We start from the raw sequence: 21,423 nt of genomic DNA on the forward strand, positions 1-21,423 counted from the left end.
GATTAATGTGACTAAAAGGGAGGCATAAAATTGGAGTATGTGTGACCCTTACATAGGTAGAACAAGGATATGATTGATTTTGTGAAATTAAAATAATAGTTTGCAATCTTTTTTGCAATTTTCCTGTAGTTCCCATATCATCTAAAGGTCAAATATGGACCCTGAAGGTGAGATAAAGAAGCAAGTAAACGCCTTCTACTGCAATGTAAGTATTTCTTACTGAAAATTGTCACAATAAGACAAAAATAATTTTGATGGAAGCAAGTTGGACTAAGCCCAGGCTTAGATATATTCTTTTTTTTTCTTGAACAAAGTTGATAAATAGCATTGGAGTTGAACTTACTTTGCTGTAATTATCATGTTTTACTTGGATATGTGTTAGGAACCAACTTATTAAAATGAATCATTTCAATAATACTATGTTTCTAAATAAAGGCATTCTTTTATACTGGAAGATTAAACTGTAACTCCTGCTCAGAAAAAAAAAAAAAAAATCCTAATTTATCTGAGTTTCAAATTTATTGCTGTTGACTTTTCAGCATCTTAGGTTTTTTAGAGGAGAAAATATTTGGACTGCTTGTGTTCATTCACTTGAATATAAACTTAATCAGCTTCTGTTCTGAACCAGCCCAGGCATAAACCAGCTGTGGCTGTAAAACTTCATGTGCCTGTGGGTGAGGCAAGCCCGAAACTGATGATGGGAGTAAAAGGGTGTTGCTCTGGGTGCAGCACTTAACAGAAAGAACTGTCTTGTCTTGGTGTAGTTGTGTACTTGCTTGGTTATTATTATGCCTGGTTCAGACTCAGTTAATAGTGTGTGAGGAAGATCTTGGATCTGGCTTTACTTATCCATGCAAAAATATACTGTGAAGTAGCTGTGGGGTTCTGGAGACATCTGACATTTTTGTGGGATGTGGAGATTCCTTTTCATTCCACTGGGTTTTGGTGGTCTTGAAGCCTCATAAAGAAAAGCGCTAGAAACCGCTTTAGTTTTTCTTTGCAGGAACTTACCTATCCTGACATGTTTAGAGCAGGTTTGTTTTGTTTTGATATCAGTGGTATTTATTTTTTTTCCTGTTGGTTTGTGTGCAATGCTACAAATAATTATTCTCTTTAACCTAGATTTGCAAAATCTGGTGTGCTTCTGCACTAAACTTGCAGACGCACTTTCTTGGATTCAAACATAAGATGGTAAGCTCAGTTTTTTAAGACACCTTTTGTCAGATTTTACAGGTTTACATAGCAATAGAGTACGGGTTTGAAATCTATTTTAATGTAGTTTTAAAACATGCATTTGCAGATATTTAGCTACTTCTGTTGCATTACTGTTTTGTTTACTGCAATAAAGTAGAACTTAGTTTTGTACATGAGCCCTATCAGAAAACGTTGTTACAACCTTGTGGCTTGTGTTTGGGATTAGTAAAGACCATACACGGGAATATGTGGCTGTTAATAAATGCAAAATGGAGTTATTTAAATCGTAGACAATCTAGGAAAAAAGATGTATGTCTCTTTCAGCTTTTTGTAATTATCTATTCACCTGAGATAATCTGTGGTGTTGGTGTTAATCTAATTTATTTTATAAAGAAGAAAATGTTAGCATAGTAATTTTTTGAATCTTAAATGTCTGTCTTGCCTCGTTGTTGATTGATGACTTGGTAACTTAGGTTGAAGAAGCACTGAAAGCTCATGGCCTTGGTAAGTGCAGGATCTTTTACTTCCTACTCTGTTCTATACATGGACCTTTCTCCTTATCCCAAGGTAGGTGTTTATGCAATAAACAAGTAAAAGACTTTATCAAGACCAGTGATTTAAGACCTGTCTTGTGTTCTTTAATGACAAAACTATTTAATCCTATAGAAATAAATCAATAGTGTGAGCAAGAGGTATGTAAAATTTATTGAAAAACAATAGCTACAGTACTACTGGTCACCTGCATTAAAGTTTTGAGAAACCTTAAATAATTCAAGACCTTAGAGACCTTCCAGATTTAAAACATATTTTTAAAAATTATGCTTCTTAAAGCATGTAGAAATACTGTTTTCTGTATATGCTTTTTATTTTTTAAAAGTGCTTATTAAAAAGATCTTAATTAGCTGAAGCTAAGTACTTTCTATAGGTTTAATATATCACTAGACTTTACCCAGTTCTTTATGAACTGTTACAGTTCCAGAAGGGATGAGGGTCCAAGTATGTTCATAACTGTTCTCCTGTTTCATGATGCACCAAAAGGTATTTACAGGTTTCTGCAGTACGCTGTTCCTAGAATTTGTTTTGAAAATTGTGGCCCAAGTATCCATAACCATTGCATCTACACAATCTGGGAATTTTTGTATGGACTACAAAGGAAATTTAAGTGACTACATATATAGCAGCTGCATGCTGTGGAAATTGGTGCCCTGAAATGTCTAGAGGTGAATTGGCAGATGGTTATCAAGTCTGTCTATCTTATCTATCTGGTTATTTATTTATGTAAAGGATTTGTTGGCCACTAAAAAAAGCTGGATGATTCCTAGTGACCAGAATATAATTCATGTTATTAGAGTCTATGTAGGTTTATCTTCATAATGCTTCATTTCATTTCTTCTGCTCTTCTAATCTTTTGGTTAAGATAATTTCAAAAGGTTGGTGGTAACACAGCCAGTATTAAGCAACATGTAATTGGCAGGAATGAGCTGGCAGCTTCATCAGTTGTCAGAACAATATAGTTTGTAACTTAAATGCTCAAGAAAAAAAAAATCATGAAAAATAGTTCTGTCATCAAAGCATATATGACTCTTTCTGATGCAGTCGTACAGACTGAAACCTTCTGACTCCCACCTTCTATTTAGGTTTTATTTTAGGCCTTATGCTCAACGCCCTGTCAAGATCTGATGTTTTAGAAAGAGAATACTTTTAACAGGAAATTAACAGAGTTGAGGGGCATTTGAGAGATGAAAAAGTCAAATTTGCCCTTAACTGACATTGTTTCAGGCACTCCTAGTGCTTTATTTATCTGTGTATTTGTTTCCATGCAGTAAAATGCTGAGCTTTATTAATTTCTGAAATCCCGTTCTTGTTGTCCTATAGCGAGTGCATTAAGCTCCTGTTCAAGGAACAGCAACTTGCCTGCTTTGCGCTGCACTCCCAAGCACACAGAATCTCATCTTGTACAGCTCTTTGTCTCCAGATTCCTCAATGGCAGATCATGCTTTGTGGTCATCTCTTGTCTTACCTTTCTTAAGGTTCTGCAGCCCCAGCCGTATTACATGCCACGTGTGGATAGAAAAATAGTTGGTTGGGGAGGGGGTAGCTGCAGAGGTTTTGTAAAAGGTGAGAAGGTTGTGGGCTGAGTCAAGTGCCCTGGCAGGCAGCAGGTGGGCTGGCAGTTTTAAGCACCTCGAGTTCAGTGGGTTTAAACTGAATTGCTGTGATGTATTGGATTAAAGTAGCCCTGAAATTTATGAAATGGAGCTTGGTTTATTATAGAATAAAAGCTACTTGCACCACAGTGAATCAGTCAGGCTTTTCCCTTGTTGCAGATTGTCTTCTATATAAATTAAATAATAGCCAAAATTACATACTGTTGAAGCCACTGTTTCATTTTTATTTAATTTACTTTTGTGATGTATGCTTGAACCCATGTTGTGTGGTAACTAGTGGCTTGGTTGGTCTTCCTCTCTGCTTTCTTGAATTGACTGACATTAAATAACTCTTTGGTGTAAATACCTTTTGTCATTTTTTTCCCCCCAAAAATCTCATAGCACATTCAAAACTAAACATAGCTTATTTTTCTCATGTCAACAAAAGCTCAGAGTTTTCTTTAAAAAAATACATTATCATACCAAATTGGTTTCTATACTTACAGTTTTATTTCCACTTCTTGTTTGTTTTTGGTTTTTTATTTAGTTAAAACTGCAGGTGCCTCAGGGGAGCAAGTGAAAACACCTGTAAAACTCCCTGCTCACGGTAATAGTGTTTAATGCAAAAAAAAAAAAGGGGGGGGGGGGGAGAAAAATATTTTGAGGTACAGTGTTACAAGTCATGTGTGGACCTTAGCAGGTCATTTGGAATTAATTTCTGTTCATTGTATTTTCCATCTGCAGTATTATAAAAAGAGTGACAATAGCATCAGGGGGATGACGTTTCTCAATAGCTGACTTAATTTGTCATGTGGGGCCATGTATGAGCAGGGATGCACTTGAATGTGAATTTCTTAGCATAGTTTCTCTGGGCCAAAGGTTAAACTCAGGAGTTCATTTCATTTGGAGGGTTTTTGTGATGTGACTTGAGACCATGAAGACTTACTGATGGATGGATAATATGGCATAATATAAAATTGATTTTATCTTACAGTGCAAACTGAGCCACAAAAGTTTCATGGACAGACCTTGGAAGAACAGCTTAATACATGTAAAGAATCAGAACCTGCACTTGGTGAGGGTTTTGAATACTGTAATTGTCTGCTTGTGTGATGTTTACCTTTAAAGAATATTGATTAGGTTTTTTTAAATGTAAAATTAGTAAGATTTTATTACACATTATGTATGTTTACACTGAGTCCCTAGAAGTATGGTATGAAAGTGACTGATCTTAGTGGAAAAAAAATATTATTTGGCCTGGAGTATTTTTGATTAGGGTAGTGTGGGAAACTGTTCTTTTCTTCCCCACATAAGTCTAAACAAAATGCCTTGATTGTAATTGAGCAAGTCCAAGGGAGAGCTGCCAAGATGAGGAGAGGCTAAGGTAATTGGGCTTGTTCAGAGTGGAGAAGACAAAGTTTCAGGGGGGTCTAATAGTAGCCCTCCAATACCTCGAGGGAGCTTATTAAGAAGGCAGAATCAGGCCCTTTTGGAGGTGCTTGGCAGGAACATAAATTCAAAGAGGAAAGTTTCCTGCTTGACTTAAGGAAGAAGTTTTTTACTCTGAGGGCAGTCCAGCATTGGAGCAGGTTGTCCAGAGAGATGGGGGAATATCTGTATTCACAGGTTACTAAGACCCAAGTGGGCACAGCCTTCTGCAACCAGTTCAGTGTTCAGTGAAAACATTTGGCTTCAGTCCCCTAAATTATTTTGTGATTCTGTATATAATAATTTTAATAATTCCTGCTATGTATTTGTGAAAGTTTATTTATCTCCTGTGATTATTAGTTGTTGTAGGTCTGGAACGAGTTACGTAGGACAAAGTGTGACTTCAGGCTTTGCATTTCCTTGTTTTCTAGAAACAACATTATCCTGAGGTAGCAAAATGTGATGAGGTTAAGGGTAAAGGTTCCAAACTGAACAGGAAAGTTAGGCAAGTTGCACTTAAAATTGAGAAGAAAGAAGGAAGAAAACAAATAAAGGTCCATTTCTTTAAGAATTCCAGAAGTTTTGTATTTATAAAAAAAAACCAACAAAAGTAATTTTTCTTATGATGGGCAAATAATCTTTGGGTGGTAGGAAAATCTTACCTTTTTAACCTTTATTACTAGTGCTTTTTGTAATTTTAATAATTTTTCTAGGATTATTCTGGACACAATTTTCCCAGTGGTCACTCCCCTCGTAAGTATTTCTCTTGTGTCAAATAACACTCATGCTACCTGAGTCTACAGAAACATGACTCTAAGGTGCACAAATAACACAAAATATCCATATTAATATTTCAGCAGTTCTCTGCTGAGGATATGTGTTTGTAAAATAACTTGTTCATTGTTGCTAGGAAATGACCTTTATGACTTTTCTGAATTAGCTTCTGCTTTGTTATCACCTTATGGCAATTCTTGGAGGAGCCAGGTAAAAATTCTCGTAGTACAGAAGGAAGTGTGGGAATTCGGAGGTGGGTAGGAAATTATAAGCAATGCTGTGGGATCATAGGAGCACCACAAGCTTAAGTCCTTGGGGAGCTGCACTCTTAGAAGCATGTTCTCATTAAGACATCTTCATATTGCTTTCTGTTGATGTTTGCAGCACAACAGTATTTAGGATTGTTTACTACTTTTATCTGGGCAGGATATTAGCAAAGTTTCTTCTTGAGGTGCACCTTACCACTGAGTCATGACAAGCTTACTTAGGTGCTTAGTGTTCTTTATGGTACACATTAAATTGGTATTCTCCATCGATTTCAGTGTTTGTCAATATCTTGCTTGTTAAGCAGAGTTTCTTGGCAAGATTTCTTGCCAGTGCTACTTAGTGAGCACAGCCTGTCTCATTTCAATCTGGACTTCACAGTATTACTGTTTACACTCATAACGTCCTGCACATCTGAAAAAAGACCCATATGTGTTTTCTGTGTGATATGAGCACAGCTGGGCTCAAGGATCAGAGCCTGTACTGATCCTACTCTTTGTTTGATTAAAAAACATATGGGATTATTGGAAGATCCAAGTCTTTCTTCTACAGTGAATGATCTATAAGGAAAAGATTTCAGATCATCAAATTCAATCTGTCTGCATAGCCTTAATTTTTAACCTATGCTTAAAAAGAAAACCAAAACTGACTATTGGCAGTGACTTGACCTATTTAATTCCGATTTCTTGACTCAAGGTTGTATGTTTTACTTGAAATGTGTCCTGGTTTGAGCCAGGATGAAGCCAATTTTCCTTTTTACTGATTTTTTTTTTTTTTTTTCCTTCAGTGAGCTTTCTTTTAACTAGCAACGCTCTGTTCTAGCTAAGACTGATAAGACAGTGGAATGTTTTTCTAACTGCTGGGGCTTCAAGGTCACATCTTTACCAGCTCAGACACTACAGGGAGATCTATGATACCCCTGTAGGAGGCTGAGTTAGACAGACAGCAAAATTGGCCAGAGATACTCCATTCCATATATCTACGTAAGCTCAGAGGAAGGTCAGAGATCACAGAAGAGAACTTCCTTCCTTCTTATTCTTCTTCCCTTCTCTTCCATCCATGGCTGGTGTCTGGGGAGGACTCCGTCCATGAATCACCATCAACCCCCAGGCTCTAGCTCTCCTTACCCTCATCACTCTGCGCTTTCTCCAGCAGCAGCTCCGGGATTTCTCGGGACTGTTCCAGCTCAGGAGATGCTGTGGGAGTTGCTGGGGGTGGGGGGAGGCGAGAGGCTTTTGCTCATATCTGAACATATTTGCATACAATTGTGTATATATATATTTTCTTATATCATTCATGTTTAATTCAAGCTGTGTAGTTTAGTTTTCAATCCAGCCAAGTCTCTCTCTTTTTCTCTCTCTCCTTCCCTACCTGCGTGGGAGGGGGAGGGGATCGAGAGCATTGTTGTTGGACCCGAGTCAAACAGTGACACAATATAAGTGCATGGATGTAGAAATAAGTAATTGCATCTATATTTTGTAAACTGTTTTGTTGTTCTAGGAACAGTTTCACTATACTCATAGCAAATCCATCCGTGATTTAAGGAACTTGTAAATGGAGCATGCATAACCTGGTTTAATTTTACTGTTATGTTTTCTGAAACCAGCTATTTTGGTTTTGTAGGTCTAACAAAAATGTCGTTGTTGTAAATACGTGTTCAGGTAACTGACTTTTTGAATATCCATTCAGGTGTTTACACTTAGGTGTTTAACACTGTTAGTTGAGTACCCTTAAAAAAATAAATATTTATTAAATACCTATGGAATAATTCTATACACAGAATAGCTAACATAAATAGGTTTTATTTTTAGGTTGTTACAGATGCTCTGATAATGAGGAGGAGAGGGCAAGAATGTAAATGTGCTCAGTGGGATGTAAATTGTTCATTTCAAGTTTGGGTAAACTCCCTTTGATCTAAATTAGCTTTATTCAATGGCAAATCCAAAGATTTAGTTAGTAACTGTAGAGTGTGCTTATATTCAGAGCTGCATTTTGTATGGTTTATATTGACAATTTGATGGATGAGCAAGTTCTTCCATGGGCAACAAAACTAGAGAGATCTTTTTTATATAGTTTTGTTCCCTGCCCCTCCTTCCATCCCAGTCTGTCACTTCCCAGGATTCTTTACTTAAGATTTATTTTTATCTGGTGACTGCTGGAGTCTCTCAGTGCTGACTACTCACGGGCATTTTGTTGAACGGAGCAAAAGGACTAGGTCAGAGCTCCATGTGTATATTTACTGTGCAGTCCAGAAAGTCAGAGTTCTTGAAGTGCAGCTCTAGCTCTTATCCATGGAAGAAAGCTTTCTGTTTCACTAGGCATTGATACTCATGGAATGGGGGAACATGGTATCTGGGAGACTTCTCCACTCTGTTTAGTCTTTCAAAACTCATTGTAGTACAGTGTCATCCAGGTGAACAGACAGTAGCATTGCATGCCACTTACAGCTAAAAATTGCTATGAGACCTCATTCTCAGATCTGCATGAAAAATAAAGATTTGAATTAAAATTAATGTATTTAATTTTAATACATATTAGTATGTAACCGGTGTCTTAAATAGTTAAATAGAAGTAATAAGAGGGTGATTTCTGTGATGATGAGACTAGTGGTGTTAAACTTTGAAGAGGAAGGATATCCATTTGGAATCTAGGAAGGTGCTTTGAAAGAAGCTGAATCCTATTCAGATTATGTTTCTTGACTGTAACCTTTTGGTTAATGTGTCTCATATTGCACACAGCTATGTGGCATTCTACTACATTTATAATATTTTAATATTTTATGAAATTTATGTATGTAATTATAACCAGGGTATAAAATATTTAAAACTTTGTTATGAATTTGTAGTGCGTCCTTAATATGCTGTCACATAATAATGCTTATAAAATTGTTCTTAATGTTTGTAACTAATAGTGCACAGAAGCAGAGCTAATTGAAATGGAAGCGCATTTTAAGATCCCTCCTCTATCAAGATAATGTCCACTGTGGTACATTTCAAGCATGTCTGTGTAGATCCTAATGCAGATGACAGCCCTTCAAAAGCTAAAGTTCAGCGTATGGATATGTCACTTGGTAATGAAGGAAAAACAGGTTGTAAAAATAAGGATGGAAAAATGCCAGACTCTATTCAAGGTAAGAGAAATTAATTTTATCACTTTAAAAAAAAAATATTATTTTCAACAGTGCATGAATGATTTACTCTCTGTGTGCCCGTGTATAGGTTCTGTAGTTATGTTCTGCTATAGAACATGAATTTGTGCAGTGTATGGATGAGCTTGGGGTCTTTAGCAGAGGAACAAATAATCCCAAAGTTTGCAAAGAAAACCATCCAGTATTATTTCACATTGATCCATTCAACATCTTTGCCATAGGAAACTTTATTCCTTATCCCTCCCAGTGTTTCTTGCACAATTGTCAGTGTTGAACACGCTTCTCATTCACCACAACAGCTACTCCTAGTACCACAGCTACTTAACTACATTTTTATTTAAAGGGTGATCTTACCTGTATTTGGCATTATCCACATAAGTACCAGCCAACAAGCTAGAGGGAATCACAGAGGTGACACCTGAAGAAAATAAGGAAGTTTTTGTTGGTGGTGGTGTTTTTCTTTCTGTCTTCAATAGCCTTTCTAATTCAAGACTTAATCAGTTTTATCTTTTTTTCCCCAAATTCCATGTTCCCTCTATTGCTTCCTTTCTGCCCCAAAGGTAGTACTTCTCCATGATAAATTCCATGCCTGTAGTTCTCATTAATTATTTACTTCTTTTACTTCCTCATTAAGCTTACTTTCACCGTATTCCTGCTGGTTTTTTCCATACAGGATTTCGTTGTTTTAGTCATACGGAAAGAGGGCAAAATCTGACAAGTTACAAAACAATCAAGTTCTTACTGAATTAACTTCTACTAGTTGTAGAGAAATGTTTTCCCACATTAGGTTTTTTGTTGTGTTTTTAGTATTCTAAACTCTCAACTGGTGATTTTTTTTAATTAAAATTTTTATTCTAAATGTAAAATGCTTCCTTTTTAGACCTGACAGGTTGAGAATTAGGCTCCATAAGTATAACTTCTTGGCTGAATACAGTGCTTTTTCAGATGTAGAAAGAGACCATAAGCAGTGTTTATATAGAAGTTGCACAATTTTCAAATAAATACTTTATTTTTCAGATTTGGTAGCAGAAACACTGGTTTATTTGGTTTGTGATCATTAAAAATGTAGTAGTTAAGCATTTCAGGAGGCTGTCTTGATGAAATTCTGAACACAACTTTCTTCAAACTTGTAGGACCTCTTAGATACTGAATATAATGGAAGAGCAGCATTGGAATATTCCACAGAACAGTCTGACCTGACATCAGCAGATATTAGTGACTCTGATAGTGGTAATGTTAGCTTTGCAATCTTGAGTGTATTTCAATCTTAACACTGAACATTGCATAAATTTTAGTAAGGCTTGTTCCTGTTCTCTAAAAGCAGACCTTAAGAGTAGAATCATAGAATCATTAGGTTGGAAAAGACCTTAAAGACCATCAAGTCTAATCTTTAACCCTACTAGTAGAATAAAGTCAGGGTCAAGTGGCATAAATTAATAGTTTGGGGTTTGTTTTTTTTTCCATCCTCTACAAATGTTAGGGCAAAGTATTAAAAAACGTTTGTCCTACTTAACTGTAGGATTTGGAGAAATCAAATTATTATTGACTCTGACTTTCCTCTGTCCAGAGGCAGAGGAATGCGGCTTTCAAAGGAGGCTTTTGAAGTTTAACTCTGCTTGCTGGTTTCCCCTTCCCCTCTCTCCCCTCCATTTCTTTCCCTTCTTTGTGGAGAAGAGACTTAGTGCAGATTTAGTCCAATCAGAATGTCAGTGGAAACAAAATTATGTTGTACCGGCTGGATAATTCTGTTTAATACCTGAATATTGCAGATACTTGGCCTCTGAATGTCTCATTAATTTTTTTCAAAGAATCTTGGATTTTTTTGAGGTTACTTCCTTCTGGATACAAATATCAACCAACCCAATCCATGCATGGAGAAAAAACACCATAGAACAATATAGATTAGAAGCTGACCTGCTGGAAAGCATCCCCATGGAGAAGGACCTTGGAGTCCTGGTGGACAACAAGTTATCCATGGGGCACAGAGAGCCAATAGTATCTTGGGATGCATTAAGAACAGTGTGTCCAGCAGGTCAAGGGAGGTTCTCCTTCCCCTCTACTGTGCCCTAGTAAGACCACATCTGAAGTGTTGTGTCCAGTAGTGGGCTCCCCAGTTCAAGAGGGAAAGGGATATGCTGGAAAGAGGCCAACAGAGGGCTACAAGGATGGTTAAAGGACTGGAACACCTGTCATACGAGGAAAGGCTGAGAGACCTGGGGCTGTTTGGTCTTGAGAAAAGAAGACTGAGAGGGGACCTCATTAATGTCTACAGATATCTGAAGGATGGATGTCAAAAATTGTCCAGTCTATTTTCAGTGGTGCCCTGTGGTAGGATGAGGGAAACAGCACCAAGTTACAACACAGGAAGTTCCACTTCAACATGAGGAAAAACTTCTTTACTGTGAAGGTGACGGAGCACTGGAACAGGCTGCCCTGAGAGGTTGTGGAGTCTCCTCCTCTGGAGACTTTCAAGATCCACCTGGACACATTCCTGTGTGATGTGCTCTAGGTGATCCTGCTCTGGCAGGGAGGTTGGACTCGATGATCTTTAGAGGTCTCTTCCAACCCCTGTGGTTCTATGAAATGGTTATTTTTCTCAGGCATGGGAAGTACACTCACATGCTTGAAGAGCCAAATACCCAGAATACCATTGAAGGTATTTAGTATGATTTATTTTTCTGTGCGGTGTCAGGTTTTTTTTTTCTAGGAAGTTTAGCTTTTTGAAAGCCTCGATTAATACAATGCTAATAACACAAATTGCAATGACTTACAGTATATGAGACTTGGAACTTCTAGTTCCTTTCTGTAAGCATAATGGAAATAGCTTTCACCCACCTCCGCACCCTTGTTTCTCTAGGATTTTCTGTAATTGCAAAGCATTCCTGACTCTCAATTTTATGAAAATGTAGCAAAGTCATATGTGAACCTTACCAGCAATGCTGCTGTGCCAGACTGGAAGTGCTTGTTTTGAACAGACCTATTTAGAGAAATAAGTAATGAAGACTCTTGAGAGTCATCTCTCACTGAAAAACAATATTGCTCTTCCTTAAGACTATTCAAGCAGCCGATCAGCTAAGCAGACCTTGGCAGTAAATGAAGATGAACCCCAAAACTTTTCAGCTGGCTTTTTGGAAACAGCGTATGAGAACAGCATCACTACTGAATTTTTGAACAGTGTGAGAAATATGAACGTTGAGGAAGTTACTGCTACTCTACACAAAGTAGCAGCAGCAAATCCAGCTTTCCGAGGTAATTCACATATATATACACACACACACACAAATGCATATATAAAAATATACATAACATAATTTAGTTACCTCTGTGAAATATTAAGGACTATATGGGTCAAAGAACATTGAGGTATTCAGGAGGACTGAAGAGACTTTTTTTTTTTCCCTTTTAACTTTTGCAGGATCCAATTAAAGGACAGTAATTCAAAATGGCTGCCTTCCCATAAAAGTGTTAATAATTGCTAAATTGCTTTCAAAAATTCTTTTCTCATTTATGCATGGTAACATGTACATAGGAGAGATAGTAAACTAAAATAAAGTATATTGTTATTTCAAAAAAGCAGAATCTTTTGTCTGTGATGTAACTGGTGAAAGACTTATTTGGGGAATGCCAACAGCAAAGAAATTTGTACTTACTGATTCCTAACAAACTTTACTTGCACAGTAATATAGAAATAATTATTAATTTGAGACAAGTAGCCTTTCTTTTGCTTACAAGTTTATAGTAAGTTTCAGCTACTAAACCTTCCCAAATCTTCAGTCAACTGCTGACCTTTCTTCAGAAGCTTCCTGTGTACATTTCAGAGCATCTCAGAGTGTGTTTAGGATCATCAGGGTGAAAAAAGAACACTGAAGATGAGTACACTGTAGAGAAGTTTTAGCTGTTCTTTGCATGAGTGCTCATTGTGGAAGAAATTTGAGACACTGCAATCTGTGCCATAACCTCTTCTTGGACATGTGTGTGCACACAATTCAGCAGAGTGTCTGTTTGGGATGGAAGTTCTGGAACAAACTGACAACATAAAACCATGAAAGCAGCAAACTTAAAATGCTTCCATGAATATCACCTGGTCCTAGTGACCTCCAGAAGAAATAAGTTACTGATAGTAGTGATTTCTCCCAAAAGCTTCCTTTGGAATCTGAAAATTTGTAGGTGGCAAATGTGGTTCTCTTTTATGTATAGTTCTCTTTTTTTAGGATTTTGCTGTGTGTTTCACACAGTTGCTTGCTCACTGCCTCCCAGCCCCTTGCAGCTGGACGGGGAAGAGAATGGGAAGAACAGAAGTGAGAAAACTCATGGGTCATGATAACAAGTTTAATAAATGAAGTGAACAAGGGATGCAAAGACAATTGCTCAGAACTTCCCACAAGCAGACTGGTGGCCAGCCAGTGTCTGAACAACAGCCACCTTGGAAGCCAACCTCACCCCCTTGCCTCCCCATTTTTTACTGGTGAGTATGATGTATGGAATATCCCTTTGGCTAGTTTGGGTGAGTTGTCCCAGCTGTGACCCCTAGCAGTCTTTTCCCCATCCCCTGCCTAATCACTGTGAGAGCGCAGTGTGGAAAAGACAGGAAAGCCTTGAGGCTGTGCAAGCATCCTTCAGCAGCAGCCAAAACACTGAGGTGTTATCAACACAGTTTTGGTCACAAACTCAAAACTTACAGACTGTTGTCAATAAAGTTAACTCTATCCCAGCCAAAACCCGTACAGGATTCCAGGCTACCTTTGAAACTTGCCAGCTTCTGCTAGTGAATAGAAATTGTTTAGGAAAACAAAGTAGGAATTAATGGACACCTGGTAAAATATGATCTACTTATAGTGGTTGGTGGGAAATTTAATATGGCTTTTATGATCAAGAAAACTTTCCTATCAGACAGGTTTCTTGAAAGCAGTCAGAAAATGAGTCAGATAAAGGTGATCCAGTTCATACAATCTGTTTGGAATTCCAGGAAGCTTTTGAGTCTAATTAGAGGCTTTTAAGGGAACTAACGACTGTGGGAAAAGAGGGAAATTCTTGCATTGTTTAAATAATAAACAGATAGAAAGTGGGCAGGACTTTTTCCAAGGAAAATATGTTCCCGTAGAGAACTGTGGGCCTGTGCTTAAGACCTCTGATGTTTAGTATTTTCACAAATGACCTGGAAAAGAGATGAGTATCTGGAGGACAAAATTTTGTCAGTTTCGAAACAGTTGAAAAGTATTGTTTGATGACAAGTTTTAATGGCTTCTCATCAGATCAGTGGAAATGCCAACTTAACCAGTCAGAAGAATATGTTGAATGCAAGTAATACAGGAAAGAATGGAAATAAAGATGAGAATGGTCATCTTGCTGTTGCATAAACTCATGCTTTACCTGTATCTGGCATAGGGCCATGTATTTCTTTTTCCCTTATTTCAGTTATATTATGTATTGCTGAAAAAGTTTTAGAGAAGGCAACAAAATATAAGAATATCTTCCACATAGGACGCAATGGAAAACTAGGACTCTCCTTGGCCTGGAGAAGAGATGACTGAGATATTGTAACAGAGATTTGTAAAATCATGAGTTGATGGAGACGACAGAGAGTTTCAGTTTCTGTTGATCCATAAACTTGGAGTACTTTGGGCATCCAACTTCAAAATGGACAAAAAGAGATTGGTTTTAATGCAGTAATAGGTGGATAATCTATTGAGCTCCTAAGAAAAGAGGGATACAAAAATGCTATATGTGTCCTTGTCTTCCCTGTCTGGGCCAGACTGGGCAACTGGAAAAGAACCACTGAAAAGTTTGCTTTATCAGACATGGAAAGTTTCCTGAGCTGAAGATGATCTGAGATGTAGAGAAAGTGGTATTCCCACACCCCTCCAAACACACTTGCCCTGCTTTTACTCTTCCCACAGCATTTGGTTATGTGTTCTGAATGTTTATTATTACTACTTAAGCAGTCCCTCTGTTTCTTCTCCTTCTCCTTCCCTCCTCCTAAAGTCATGGGCATTAGTTTCATAAAAGCAACATGGCCCTCTTGCTTGTGTTCAGAAGAGGACTTATTTTTAACTTATTTTTACAGTGATAAAAATCACTTTGGGTCATGCTTTCCTGATTATCAACTGCAGATCTTTCAAAGCTGGAGACAGAGCAGAGGGCAAGACTTTCCTCGAACTGAAGCAGTACAGCCCTTCATAGCAACATACAGTTCTAGTTTCCAGGCACATTGTGCTTGTTCACTGTTAGGGTGTTTTTCACTCAATAAGAAAAGATCCAAACTCATGTCAGCATCTAAATGTTTCAGTATAACTTGTGCTTTTAAATGCATTTTATCATAAGCCCACTGACTTTCTGGTTTTGTTTGTTTGTTTGCCTTTAACTAAGGAATTGATATTCTGAATGTTACGAGGATCCTGATGGAAAGTGGAACTCTGAGAAGACCAAGCAACAGCAGCACAGAGTGACATGGTAGTTAATAGAGTTAATATCACAATGTTTACTTTTTGTAAGTTTTTTGCTCACTTAATATGAACTCATTGTAGCTCATTTTTGCTATGTTCAAATTTTGTACAGTGTTATTTTAATTAAATTAATAACTTGGTTTTGAGATTCTTGTTATTTATTTCTCTATATAGCTGAAATTTCTGTATTATGGAAAGGTTGTAAAGCTCATGTTCTTTCTATGTCAAGATGTACTTTTAAAACAGGTAACTGTTGTTTTTCTCAATATCATTAAATACTGTACATTGCCAGTCTGATCTTTTCTTACTGTGGGTTCTTTTACAAAGAGTTATCAGCGGAATGAACTACTGCAGTCAGCAGTACAAATTCATCCTACAACAAATACTTGGAAGTTATTTCCTGTGGCTGTGGAGCCTGACTCAAAAGCTTTTGTAATCAAAAATCCTCTCCCATATAAGGGTTATGAATAGGTGTCCACATATTCTTTAAAATAAAGATTAAAAAGAATAATAAAAAGTCAGTGCTGTCAGTCTAGTTCTGAGTTGAGAAGTGCCTGAATTATAGCCAGTTCAGCCTCAATAACGAAGCTTTAGCAAAGTCAACAGAGGTTGGCTATGCTTGCAAATTCAGGGATATGTCCCAAGAGATCTAACCAGACTGCTGCTAAGTGGCAAAGTATCTTTTGTCTTCTCTTATTCCACCAGTATGAGAATGAAATGAAAGCTGGCTTGTACTGTCCTTCAGTTCAGGCTCTTCTGATGTGAACTTTTTTTTCCAAATGAAGTAGTAGTGGTTTTGACTGAATGTAAAGGTCTGTATATGAATGACTCCTACTTTTGTAGGATGATCAAAAATGTTTTGGATGGTTACAAATTAGCGTGCTTGGGATTTTATATTTTTTTTAATTGAACTGTGTAATTAAAATTTGATTCCTGCTTGTGATGTTGGGTGTATCGTTCAGTGGTTCTAATTAAAGCTCATCAGCTTTACAGCCAAATGCTGGTATAACATAGACGTGCTGGGGCCAGATGGTAAATGAACGTTTTAATGTTAATTTTTTTTTTGAGATCTGGATGGAATTGAGAATCCTCATCCTGATGGTTTCACATCTTCCTATCATGGAATGCAAGACGCTATAAAAATAGAAACAAAGAAAGCAGCAACAAAATGGTTAGTTGTGTTCTGTGAACAGACATGGGAACGAGAACAGTTCACTGATAATTAAAGAAATTAAAACACAAAATGCTGCTTTAAAGAAATCATGAAGAATTTCTAGAATGCCTCTAAATATGTTCTTGTCAAAAGCAAAAAAGGAACCAGAGCTCTTACAGCTCATTTAGTTTATCATGGGGACAATGTTAATGCCTACTTAGTGAAGAGTAATTGATCAGTAAAAACATCTTTTACTTGATAAGAAATTCTGAATACTGAAAATAAAACTAGAAACATCTTTTTTTTGTTTGTTTTCAAAGTGCAGAACATTGTAGTAATTAAAAAACAGCATTTTATTTTATTAAACGGCCATCTCTGGGACAGCTTCTTTTTCCTCTGGCTGTGGAGTCATACCCAGTGGAAATAAAGTTGAAATGAAGTTGAGATTACTTGGATTTGGGTGTTTTTATTTCGGTGGGTGCAGGAGAAGCATGCTGAAAACAGAAATCTATGAATTCTATCTAAATTCTGTCTGAATCTATAGCTCACTGATGTAAGATGGTTTGAGTGGTGTGCTGCGGAGGGCTGCTGTACTTCTCAAAGACAGCTGAGAAAACTGAACTGGGCAAGAGTCTTCCAGTGTATGCATCTGGAAATGTTTGCTGAGAGCAGCCTAACACGGTCTATTCAGTTGTACAGCTGTCTTCCCCTTTCGTTTTTATTTTTTTCCTGGTGCAAATAGAGGCTGAAAAATAATGACAGAATCTTAGAATCTTTGAATCACTTAGGTTGGAAAAGACCTTCAAGATCATCGAGTCCAACCATTAACCCTACTCTACCAAATCCAGCTCTAAGCCATATCGCCAAGGCCCACATCTAGACAACTTATAAACACATCCGGGGATGGTGACTCAACCACCTCCTTGTGCAGCCTGTTCAAATATCTGACAACCCTTTCAGTGAAAAGTTCTTCCCAATGTCTAGTCTAAACCTCCCCTGGTGCAGCTTGAGGCCATTCCCCCTTGTTCTATTGCCAGTTACCTGTGAGAAGAGACCAGCACCTACTTCTATACAACATCCTTTCAGGTAGTTGTAGAGTGCAATGAGGTCTCCCCTCAGTCTCCTTTGCTTCAGGCTAAACAGCCCCAGTTCCCTCAGCTGCTCCTCATAAGACTTGTTCTCAAGGCCCTTCACCAGCTTTGTTGCCCTTTTTTTGACACGCTCCAGCTGCTCGATGTCTTTCTTGTATTGAGGTCCCCAAAACTGGATATATATTAAAGATGTTGCCTCACCAATGCTGAGTACAGAGGGGTGATCACCTCCCTGGTCCTGCTAGCCACACTATTTCTAATACAGGCCAGGATGCCCTGGGCTTTCTTGGCCACCTGGGCACATTGCTGGCTCATATTCAGCTGCTTGTCAATTAGAACCCCCAGGTCCCTTTATGCTGGACAGATTTCTAGCCACCTTGTTCTTGTCTCTGCCTGTGTTTTGTCATGGTTCAGTATATTCTTATTTAAACAAAACTGTGTGTTTCTTCCAATAGAGCTTTTTTAAGGATAATTTTGTACTTGTGCCAGAATTGCAAAGTAAGGAAAAAAGACCATTCTCTCTAATATTTAATAGTATACATTTTGTTTCTTACAGTAACAGCAAGGCAGACATCTAGGGTAAATGTGTTGGAAAATAACTCAGAAATTTAGAATGACGTGATTATTTTGTGTAAGATGTACTCTTCATATATATGTATATATATATATGTAAGGCACACAATTAGTGCCACAGCCAGCACTATAATGTCATTATAAATACTAAAAATCACACCCCCAGGACAAAAAGACCCCTGCTTAGGTGAAGACCCTTCCCCTGAGCATGCGTGATAGTAGAAATAGTAATGTGACTGTACCTTAAATCACTAACTAATCACTATAAGGAGGATGGACCGTGAAGCTTACTAACATTATAGTTCTGTGTAAAAACATGAAAAATCTCGTTTAGTGTGCTTGATTTGTGGGAAGGCACCAAGCACCCAGCTTTGTGCACACCTGCAATAAACAGCAACGTCTCCTTCCTGAACATCGCCTCTCGCTCTGTGTTTCCAGACCTGTCTTACAATGGCAGCTACTGGAGAATTAAAACTTAAGCCGCAGCAAGAAAACGTCAACCCAAGGGAAAATTATTTTCGCTTTTAGCTTTACCTTGGTTTTACACATTTTCCTCAGGAGACCAGACAGCTCTGGGAAAGTGATTTTTAAGAAGAATGCAAAACTTCTGTTCCTCTTAGGAGGCAGGAGGTGGCAAGGAGAAGGGTATCCGCAGGTGAATCGGTAGGAAATGAACAGGTTTGGGTGTGCAAGAGAAGAGTGACGGTCTGTCTGCGGTGCTGGCCGCTGCTGCGGGCGGGTGCGGGAACACCCTCCTCTGGCGCTGCTTCGCGTGTCTCCCAGGCTGGTGCTCAGGCCCTCGGGCTGCGGGACGCATCCCCGTCCTGGGGCACAACCCCGGTCCGGGTGTCGGCGCAGACCGGCCGGCAGAGCCTCCCCGCCGCCTGGATCCTCCCGCACGCGGACCCCAGAACAGGGACGCCGACCTTCGCCGAAGCTCCCTCCTCTCGGCACCGGGTCACAGCCACAGGCAGCACCGCTCCGGCCGGCAAAGCCCGCGCGGGACCCTCGAGGCTGCCCCGTTCCCCCAGAGCTCCCAAAGGAACCACCACGTCCCCTTGGCGAGCACCCGCAGAGCCCGTCCCGGCACCTCGGCCCCCTCCCTGGGCCGCCCGCTCCGGCGCCGGGAAGCGCGGCCCGCGGGGCAGCTCCGCCCCACGCCCCCTCCCCTCTCGCCCCGCCGCCGGCTCCTGCGGCGCGGAGACCCACCCCTCCCTGCAGCCCCCCCCCTCCCCAGGGGGGCGGCGGAGACCGCGCTGCCGTCTCCCTCCCCTCCGCCTCCTCCCCTCCAGACGAAACAACCCCCCCTCCCCCCTCCCCCCCCCTTTCCCAAACCCTTCCCAAACCGCTCCCACCAGGAGGGCCGGGAGCTGCGCCTGCCTCGGCTGCACCCCCGCCCCAGCCCTCCCAGGCCGCCTCGCCGGCAGGTGGCGCCAGCGCCCGGGCGGCGGCGGAGCGGAAGGAAATGGCGCTCGGTCCCCGTGGGGAAGGAGGAGGCGGGAGGGAGAGAGGGGGGCAGTGGGGGGGGAGTGTGTGTGTGTGGATGCGGCGCTCGGTTCCCGCCGCTCACGTGGGGAGCCGCCGTTTCCGGGCAGCCTCCCGGGGGCGGAGGCGCGCGCTGCCGCGTGCCGGGTGAGTGCCGTTACCGGGGGGCGGGGGGGGGGGGAGGCGGGAGGAGGCGGCGGTTCTCACAGCCCAGCCCAGCCCAGCCCGGCCCGGCCCGGCCCGGCCGCCTTTTGTGTGACCCACCCCCCGGCCGCCCGCTCCTGCGCAGGGCGGCGGGGACGCCGGCGTGCCGGTCCCGGGAAACCGGCGGCCTTCGCTCTCCCGGCCCTGGGCGTCGTCCCGCCGCCGCCGCCGCCGCCTCCCTGCCGCACCTTCCCGGCCCGGCGGTGCGCGGAGCCGCTCGCCCGGCAGCTCCCCTCAGCCGCCGGGGCTTCCCCGGCGCGGCGGCCCCCGGGAGCCGGGCTGGCGGCCTCCCCGGCGGCGGGCAGGCACTGACGCGCCTCGTTTGAACGCCTCGTAGAGCTTGGGGAGCGGGAGCGAGCCGGAGGATGTCCCGGGACGGTGAGGAAGGTGGTTTAGCGGCCTAGACCTGCGGGAGGAGCCGCCTCCGTTCCAGCAGCGCCTCGGCTCTGGGGTACGGCGCGGGGGCCGGGCTTGCGGCGGGGGGGGCGGCCCGGCGCCGGTACGTGTGTCTGTCCTGCCGGGAGAGAGCGCGGCCGGCGGGAACGCGTGGCCGTCGGATAGGTGAGGGCACGCAGCTCGCCTGCTGGTGGCTCAGGATTTGCCGGGTTGCTTGAGCTTCCGAACCTGCTGGTAGCGAAGGTTCCCTGGGGATACCCTCTCGGAGCGGCGAGGGGGCAGGCTGCAGGTGGAAGAGTCGCTGCTTTCGGTGTCCCTTTCCCTAAGCCTGGCGCCAGGATGGCCGAGCGATGCCTGAAGGAGCTTCTGGCTGCTGGGCGTCAAAGGGAGCTGGCATTGATCTGAGGTCGTTTCAATGGTTTGGATGGTGAAGCTGTCTTCCTGCAAAAGCACCAAGGTGCACTTCGTTCTGCTGGAGGGGGGGCCAACTGGAGATAAAGCTGAAGTCAGAAAGCCAACAATTGTTTCAGCGAGAAGTTTCATTAAAATATTTACGTAGCTTCATCAGCTGGATGCACTTTTCCTCGATATTTTATTACCTAGATGCTGTGATGTTTTAATGGCTTTGGTTTTGTAACTGTTTTATCTCTGATTTAGTAAGGTCCATGTGAATTGGAAATGGACATGTTTAGGTTTTTAATAAATTATTTCCAAGATATGCAGTGCAAGGTAAGCTGTGCTTTGTTTTATTAGGAGAAAGGATATTTTTATTTTTATTTTTTAGCCTTCTTCAAAAGAACTTAATTGACCTTGTTCAGGTGTGTGTTCACCTGTGTTGTAAAGTTTTTGATGCTAATTGGAAGCCGAACATTTCATCCTGCAGAGTGAGGCTTCCTAAATATTTCCATCAAAGCAAGCTTTCAAAGTGGGAAATAACATTCATGTCAAAAGCTTCTAGCTGTTTCTGTATGTCTTGCAGTCAAGTAGTGAAGGTCTTGTTGCAGTTCTTCCCAGAAAGAGGCATATGGTAAAAATCAAAAGCTTATAAAACTGTAGTTGTTCTTGTTGGACACTAAAGGACCTATTTATTTTGGCACCAAACCTCAATTTTTTTTAAAGCCCT

General features: G+C 40.8%; 1 protein-coding gene across 4 annotated transcripts in view; it reads left to right on the forward strand.

Annotated features, from left to right (window-relative positions):
• Positions 1-19,760: 19,760 nt before the first annotated feature.
• Positions 19,761-21,423, forward strand: part of TEX10 (testis expressed 10) — a 58,061-nt gene continuing 56,398 nt past the window's right edge. The window contains exons 1-2 of one of the 4 annotated variants that reach the window (XM_051609364.1): positions 19,764-19,847; positions 20,242-20,355. The gene's annotated coding sequence lies outside the window, so the exon portion shown is untranslated. Of the gene's footprint in view, positions 19,848-20,093; positions 20,356-21,423 lie in introns of those variants that run through there. The other 3 variants (XM_051609365.1, XM_051609366.1, XM_051609363.1) reach the window with 3 other exon arrangements.

The sequence above is a fragment of the Apus apus genome, chromosome 2 (assembly GCF_020740795.1).
Source record: "Apus apus isolate bApuApu2 chromosome 2, bApuApu2.pri.cur, whole genome shotgun sequence".
Taxonomy (NCBI): Eukaryota; Metazoa; Chordata; class Aves; order Apodiformes; family Apodidae; genus Apus; species Apus apus.